Source organism: Oncorhynchus gorbuscha, linkage group LG14 (genome assembly GCF_021184085.1).
Source record: "Oncorhynchus gorbuscha isolate QuinsamMale2020 ecotype Even-year linkage group LG14, OgorEven_v1.0, whole genome shotgun sequence".
NCBI classification, from domain to species: domain Eukaryota; kingdom Metazoa; phylum Chordata; class Actinopteri; order Salmoniformes; family Salmonidae; genus Oncorhynchus; species Oncorhynchus gorbuscha.
In genome coordinates, this window is record NC_060186.1 from 48,335,165 (window position 1) to 48,344,044 (window position 8,880).

Here is an 8,880-nt window from a genome sequence, read left to right on the forward strand (position 1 = left end):
CTGGGTTTGACGGATGCCAGAAGAACACTACCTGCCCAAATGCATAGTTCCAACTGTAAAGTTTGGTGGAGGAGGAATAATAGTCTGGGGCAGTTTTTCATGGATCGGGCTAGGGCCCTTAGTTCCAGTGAAGGGAAATCTTAACGCTACAGCATACAATGACATTTTAGACGATTCTGTGCTTCCAACTTTTGTGGCAGTTTGGCGAAGGCCCTTTCCTGTTTCAGCATGACAATGCTCCCGTGCACAAAGCGAGGTCCATACAGAGCCCTGACCTCAACCCCATCAAACACTTTTGGGATGAATTGGAACGCTGACTGCGAGCCAGGCCTAATCGCCCAACATTAGTGCCGACCTCACTAATGCTCTTGTTTCTGAATGCAAGCAAGTCCCTGCAACAATGTTCCAACGTCTAGTGGAAAGCCTTCCCAGAAGAGTGGAGGCTGTTATAGCAACAAAGGGGGGACCAACTCCATATTAATACCCATGATTTTGGAATGAGATGTTTGATCAGCGTCCACATACTTTTGGTCATGTAGTGTATGTTACCTTCTATATATACATTTTTAATCTAAGACAATTCTTTTGAATGAAGACACTTTTCGAATGGAATGTATTAATCTATTTATTGTACATTATGTCATTATAGTGACTCCTGAGTGGCGGAGCGGTCTAAGGCACTGCATCTCAGTGCTAGCTGTGCCACTAGAGATCCTGGTTGAAGTCTGTTGCAGCTGGCCATGACCAGGAGACCCATGGGGCGGAGCACAATCGGCCCAGCGTCGTCCGGGTATGGGGATGGTTTGGCCGGCAGAGATGTTCTTGTCCCATTGCGCACTAGCGATTACTGTGGTGGGCCGGGTGCAGTGCATTCTGACACGGTTGCCTGGTGTACAGTGTTTCCTCCAGCACATTGGTGCGGCTGGCTTCCGGGTTAAGTTGGCATTGTGTCAAGAAGCAGCTGGGCTGGGTTGTTTCGGAGGACGCATGGCTCTCGACCTTCGCCTCTCCCGAGTCCATACGGGAGTTGCAACGATGGGACAAGACTGTAACTACCAATTGCGGTAAAAAATATATCTTTTTTAATCAATTAAAAGGAGTGTAGTGGAGTACAAGTTGTCAAAATATAAGTAGTAAAGTACAGATATCCCCCAAAAATTAGTACTTTAAAGTATTTTTACCTAAGTACTTCACACCACTGGTGTTACCTATATTTTAGCTGACAATTCTGGCTTTTCTGAATGTAATTTCATAATTGAATTTGCATATATAATTAAAGACAAAAGGGTTAATGCGATTATTAAGAAATTGTTTTGATTAGTAATAAATTACTTTAAACCGGTGTATGTAAAGTTCTATTGTGAGACATTTCCATATTTGTACCATGTGTTTTGTGTTGTAACATCAGAAATAATGGAGGCTAAGTCACCAAAATTGGATTAGCATATTCTTAAAATGCTTACTAATGAACGCAGCAACAGTTGTGTCAATACAAATAAACATAATCTATGACAATGGGCAACTGATGCCAGAACACCAACATGCCGTGCAATAACACCAGTGATGCAATAACGCCAGTGATGCAATAACGCCAGTGATGCAATAACGCCAGTGATGCAATGTAACACCAGTGACACAATCTGAAAGCAATGACATAACATATCATTATTTCATACAAATTTGATTAACTTAGTAATACCTTTCATTTCTTCTGGCCAAGACATGTTTTACTTTGTACAACAGTGTTGTGTTAGGATATACATTTTAGTCAATAGTCTTCATCTTTTGGTCTTAATCTTATGGACTAAAATGTATTTCCTAACAACATAAAACATGTCTATTATAACAATAGAAACACAACATTGAATGTAAACTAGGACTAAAGTCAAAAATGTTCATGTAATAGGCCCATTTCCTGTACTAACTTTTCCCGTACAAATGATTTCCCATACTAACTTCACTTTTACTTGAGATGGTCGTCTCTGCCATGTTATTGTGTCACGTCCATCTGTTGTCATCTCCGAGCCAGTCTCCATTGCTTTCTAGCCGCTGACGGCTTCTTCTATGGTAGCCAGTTCACACCTGCCACTTTCACACATTCATGTGCTCCTCCAAGTACTTCCAGATACTGTGGTCAATCTGATCTTTTGTTCACTGGCAGAGGCTATGGCATCAGACACACAATCTGGTAAATCCCCATACCAGTTGATATCATCTCTTGGGCTTGGCCAGAAGAACTTGTCGACTCCATTCCTGTGCATGCACTTAACTTTGACCTTTTGTTCTTCGACCTCCAGTATAACAGCAGGGTTTGTTTGTTCGTCATAGTTCATAATGCACCACTGTCCAGGGTGGTGAGCCTCGATGACATCTGGACGAAGTGGAGCTGAGGCATCTGGGTCAATGACATCTGTTTGATGTGGAGGTGAGAGACCGTTGCCATTAGCAGGCACTGTCGGGAGAGTGATTTCTTGGAGTCCATAACATGGGCAATCCCACACTCCTTGCGCTGCTTGGCAGAGACATTTTAGGATGCCAGGCATGATATTAAGAACCTGGTGCATTCGCATGGTTCCTTTTATGATTACTTTATGCCACCTCTTCCTCACTGACATATAACAACTGTATTTGAGTGCCAGAGTATCTTACCTCCTAATAGAAACACATTTCAGTTATGTCTTTTCCGTGGTGGACCAAGAGGTCAGCTGTGAACCGCCCACTCCATCCGGAGCACACGTTGTGTGACTGGCCTCAAAAAAGTTCCACATAATCCCTGGATGCCATTCTTGAAAGGTTCAGTGCGAACCATATAGAAGTTGCCCTTCTGTTTATATTGGATGGCAGGGCCATCATTGAAGAAGTGAAGGTGTTTCACGGTAGAGTACTGCTGTTTTAGCATGTCCAGAATGGGGTCCAGCTGTGCCCATATGGCTGCTGGGTGAGAAGGTGCAGAAAGAGATGGGTGGGGGCTCCTCTGCCACATAGAGGATACCAGTGTGGAGCGTCACCTGCTTGTGTGAACCCCCGAACTGTGAACTGACTGAATCTCTGAAGCATACATGCATTTGAAGTTTTCACTAAAACCTATATGGATCAGGCAGTCATTGGTCAGGTTCTCTCTCAAGGTCCGGTAGCTGTGGTACCTGCCATCGAATGTTGAACAGATGTCTCCTACATTTTAAAGCACTGTTCCGGGAACTGGGTAACAAGCTCTTCCTCGGTTATGTCCAAGGTTGTGCATTTTATTTGCCATAAACTACAATTTGTCATGAGTCTTGCACCGGCAAGTTTCTTGGCCTCTCCTGCGGTGTCACCACCCAAAAGGGTCTGCCCCTTCAGAAGGCGGTGTATGATGAAATCTGTTGCCCATGCTCAGCAACACATTTCCTGTGGAGGTTACACCGGGAATCACAAAGGAGCCTCCTGTTTCTTCACCTTCCTTAGTGTGATAGTGTCTTTCTTGGCAGGGGCTTGCCTGCCAGGTAAAACTGTCTCAAGGCTGTCTGTCCTCTTGTTTATTTCCACCAAGCTTGCTTGTTGACCTCTTTTGTTGCTTCCAGGGTTTGTATTTAAAAAAAAAACAATACTCTGCTCACAACTTTTGGAATTTGCATGTATTTATTAGCTTTCATCTCAGTATATTTGCAAACCCTTGTTTGGCTGTGTCTGATTTGGCTGCTTTGCTTTGCTCAAAGTTCCCCCAAGGCCCATAGTGGAAGTTTAGAGTTTTTATTAATTGTTGAGGAGGCAGGGTGGCCATGTAGTGTGCTTCTCGTCTCCGTTCTTAGACTTTCAGGGTCTTGATTTGTACCCTGCAAATACTGACGTTTATTGCAACTTATGCTGTTTTCTTCAGGCTTTATGTACTGTCCTGTGTCGACCTCTGCGCTTCGGTTTGTCTGCGAAACATAAAGATGTAATCTTTCAAAGATGATACACACATGAAATCCTACTTTATTTCTGTCATGCCTATCCACAAAACTATATAGCTTAAATAATAAATAATTCTGCCATGTGACAAACATTTTGGAAGCCTACTTAAAAGGTATAGTTCACCCAAATTACAAAATAGCTTAATGGACAAGGTAGGACAACAATCCATGCTTTGGTTTTGTTTACCTGGCCACTGTTTAAAAGGCTTACTTTTTTTTTTTTTACATCAATGCAAGTTCATGCACTTCTCATTCAAACAATCTATATGTAACTCATTGAGTTATTGTGCCACAAATGCTAAACAGTTAGCATGTGAAACAGTGGCCAAAACAAAACCAAAGCACGTGCTGCTGTCATACCTTGTCCACAAACTGCTTACACGGTAAAGAAACATGGGTGAACTATCACTTTAAGGAACTCTGTAAATAAGTACTAATGTCTTCCTACTTAGTACGGACACATTGTGTTAAATTCCGACCTTGAAGTACAGGGTTGACAGTCTGGAGAAAATGGGGGGGGGGTCAACACCGTCTTTCCTGCTCTCAACATCTGTGTTTTCCCTGTCTGACCCGCCATTTCTTTCGCTCGTCTTTTTCCTCTTTCTGTGAGATCGTTCACTCTTTCTTTTTTTTCTAAATCCTTTAAGTAAGTCTGGTGGGGTTTTTTCAAGGTAGCCTGCTCTACAGTCTGGATCATCTGGGTCAGCATCCCTTCGCTGTCTATAGAGTCTTTTGCTTTTCAGCAGCACGTTATTTGCCATATCTATCAAAAGGAAATTCATATTATGTTACAAATTACAATATTGAAACTGTATAAAAACTTAAGTTGATAATAAAAGTTAGCAGTGCTGTTGATTGTCACAGGTATTACCAGCAGGAACAGTAACACCAGTGACAAATCTGCTGACAAGATGGCACATCTAAAATGTTTGCCACAGAACCTCAAACCACACTTCTTAAACTGTAAATAAATCACTTAATAAGTTAATTGGATAAATTATTTAAATCATATTTCCTTTCCCCATACTATATACTGCATAACACCAGTCACTGTTTTAAAGCTTTGCATTAAATTACCAAATTAATCATCAAATTGCTAACATATCAAGAGAGAATGCAGACTCATCATGTGCTCTTCAAAACAGACCCGCCTCCAATGAACCTTTGACCCAGGAAGAAGTTGGCATGGATGTAGCATTTCTTTAGCATATATATATATATTTTTTTTAAGGGTAACACCAGTGACATGAAATTGAGGGACAGCTATTCCTTGTAAATTATTTATAATATTTAGTTGATGTCTAGTTATTTTAAGTAATTCCCTAAACAGCTATAATACTTTCCTTTGTATTATGACATTTAAAAATATATATTCTGACTCATATGTCACTACACTATGACTCCTGGCTTGAGGGACAAGCCATTTTCATGGTGCTGACCGTGTTCTATGATAATATGAAAAATATCATTTCAAATATAACTGCCTTACATATGTTTATTAACAATAAAACACTTCAATTAAAACAATACCATATATTTACCATATATTTTGTGTGTTTTTCCTTGGTGGTTACAGCGGGGGACAGTAAAGCCACCATTTCCGTGGAATCACCAAGACACATTTAGAACCCAAAGGGTCAACATTAAGCATTTTGTATTTTTGCCTTTCCAAGAAGCTTTAGCTGGGCTGAAACATACTTTTATGTTGAAGACCTGGTTTAATGTGCACTTGTGAAGTATATTGGGGATGTTTGTTTAGTGAACTTATAAGATACATTAACATTTGAGTAATTAAGTAGATACTCTTCTTCCGAACGTCGTACAGTGAGTGCATACATTTTCATACTTTTCCCCCCATGGGATTCGAAGCCATTAAGCCTTGATGCGTTTTGCCTAACTTTGCCAGCATTATTGGTTCATGTAAAGATCCAGAAATAGTATTTTGGTATTTGGTATTTTATTAGGATCCCCGTTAGCTGTTGCAAAAGCAGCAGCTCCTCTTCCTGGGGTCCCACACAAAACATGAAACATGACATAATACAGAACATCAATAGACAAGAACAGCTCAAGGACAGAACTACATATATTTTTTTAATAGGGCACACGTAGCCTACATATCAATGCATACACACAAACTATCTAGGTCAAATAGGGGAGAGGCGTTGTGCCGTGAGGTGTTGCTTTATCCGTTTTTGAAACCAAGTTTGCTGTTTATTTGAGCAATATGAGATGGAAGGAAGTTCCATGCAATAAGGGCTCTATATAATACTGTTTGCTTTCTTGAATTTGCATCCCTAGTGTGGATGTCTTTTTGCATTGGTTTTGCAACCTGCCATATTTCCATTCTGAAGATCTGTGGTTGGCTACATACAGTATGTTACAAAAGCCCAGTAACATACAGACTCCTGTTCACAATTCCCTGTCTGGCCACTGTACAGTTCATGGTTCTGCAAAATGGTTTGTGTCATAGTTGTGGTGTTACATTCATCAAATAGGAAGAAACCTCTTTGAACTGAGCTGAACTTCACTAAAAGCCTTCAAATGGTCAATTCCTCTACTACTTCACCAGTACAGTTATTTAGCCTATTCGCATAGGGATGTATTATTTAAGCTCACACAACAATGTATGACCCTTATAATCAGATTATGCTGACACCAACAGTAATATTGAGGGTCAAGAGCATGAGGTTTCCGACCTATATCACTACGGCACTTTGTTTATATTCACAAATGATAGGTGATGACTTCCTCCGATCAGGTGACCGGTCAGGCGCAAACAGTCATTCAGGGTCAGTGATAAAACGGATAGCCATTCCCTCCCTGCACATTCCATTTTGGACAGCTCACCTCAGAGAAAGAGCAGTGTTGTTTTGGTGAGATGACAGATTGCAGTAAACACTGTGGCAGCCAATCAGGAGATACAGCCACTTAGAGTAGTTACTCAGCAACACTCTTGAGCACTGAGTCTCCCCCTTTTCACTCTCTCGGCTACATTACGGTTTAACAAGCCCCAGCCATTTTTGCAGCAGTGGAGAGGGGAGGAGGAGGGAGGAGGTTTCTGTGGAGAGGAGGAAGTGGTCTCCCGAAGTTGCTCACAGCACAGGTTTGTTGACATCTAGTGACTGGCTCTAGGGGGAAGTGAGTGTTCAATCAGGTACAACGTTTGCAATGCAAATACAGCACCGAAGTACAGCCAACTGTACTCTTTCACCGGCCTGATAAAGAAAACAGATACTGTTAGGACATAAGGACATACTGGTGGGTTTCCTGGAATATGTTTGGTATCACTGAACTTTTATTTTATCGTGCACTATGCAAAAATATCAACGCTACTGTAGACGTTTAAATGACCCTATTTTACATACAATTAGGTTTGACAAAATAACCAGGATTGCAGAATACCTTTGTATGACTTAAATGTAAATGTAAATGTATTCTTTGCTTATGCAATCGATGTGTAGTTAATAATAGGCATCTGGCAGAAGTAAATTCATCCACAAACACTAATATAATTTCATATCTATCTTAAATGACCGTGTTATCACGAATTTGATGATATCATCGTCAAGACCATTCAAAAGATGAGGGGACATGATACCGAAGTAAAGCGGAAGAGGTGGTTGCTTTCATAGGGTATTGAGAACAGGTTGTATCAGAGCATGGGTGTTGAGGATCAGTACATTGTTTTGCACTAGGGAATCTCTTCCCCGCTGAGTTTTGTTACTAGAATTACAAGTAAGGTGATTACATGACTGCAATCAAAGGAAACTCAGTCTGTGGAAGCTTAGGTGCCTTGGTTTGATTATATGTTGGTAGGCTATCTGAGAGGGGGGGGGTTGGAGAGAGAGAGAGATACTTGAATTAGACGAGCTTCAGCCTTTTTCCTCTGCTTGTGTTAGCATACGTCTTTCACATAAATGACCATGGATTAAAATGCTTTTAAAGCAAAATAGTACACCGTTGCCTTAGTCGCGAGACAGTGTATGGCTTTGAAAATAACTACGCGAGGGCAAAGAATCAGAGGCATTCATCTTGCCATGGCAAACCAGACCTAATTTCAAAACACTTTGAATTGTGATTTCATCGGATATCTTTGTAATACACTAGTTATGCATGAGGCAATCCAGGTTAAAGCGTTAATGGACATACTTCCTATTTGCATGAAGTCAAATTCCAGTAACTGATGGTAAGCTCCAGAGAAGGAATCTAACACAACACTCCAATTAGGTTATACAAACACCCTGCAGAAACTTTTCAACTGACTTATGCAAAGAGCGTATGTTGTAGAGGCAGTACAAACTAATGCTGTCACAATAGCAGAATTTTGACTTTGATACCGATACCAGGTTTAGTATCACCATACTCGATACCGAGATGATAATATAGAATATTACAGTACTTACAATAGAATTCTGTAGTGAACTGTAGCATACTGCAGAATACTATACTACACACTGTAGTATCCCTCGATCATGTTTAGTACTTACTATATAATTTTGTAATATACTATAGTAAATACTACAACATACCACAGTCCTCAAAAACACTACAGTAATTACTATAGTATATACTACAATAGAACAGAGGGTGGTAGGGGTGAATGGGGTAGTGGTGGTGTGTGTGGGGGGTGGGTCATACATCTACATTATAAAAAGTGGGAAACACTGTAGTATATACTGTAGTATAGCCTTCATTTCTCAGAATAATAATAGACTGACAAGTTTCAGAAGAAAGATCTTGGTTTCTGGCCATTTTGAGCCTGTAATCGAATCCACAAATGCTGATGCTCCAGATACTTACTTAGCTAGTCTAAAGAAGGCCAGTTTTATTGCTTCTTTAATCAGCACAGCAGTCTTCAGCTGTTCTAACATAATTGCAAAAGGGTTTTCTGATGATCAATTAGCCTTTTAAAATGATAAACTTGGATTAGCTAACACAACGTGCCATT

At 40.6% G+C, this 8,880-nt stretch overlaps 1 long non-coding RNA gene across 1 annotated transcript; it reads right to left on the reverse strand.

The window, feature by feature from the left end:
- Window positions 1-955: 955 nt before the first annotated feature.
- LOC123995820 lies at window positions 956-5,090 on the reverse strand. The gene is made up of 3 exons (XR_006831897.1): window positions 5,010-5,090; window positions 4,412-4,695; window positions 956-3,899 (listed from the first exon to the last, which is right to left on the reverse strand). It is a non-coding gene; the product is annotated as an uncharacterized LOC123995820 (long non-coding RNA).
- Between the last annotated feature and the right edge of the window lie 3,790 nt (window positions 5,091-8,880).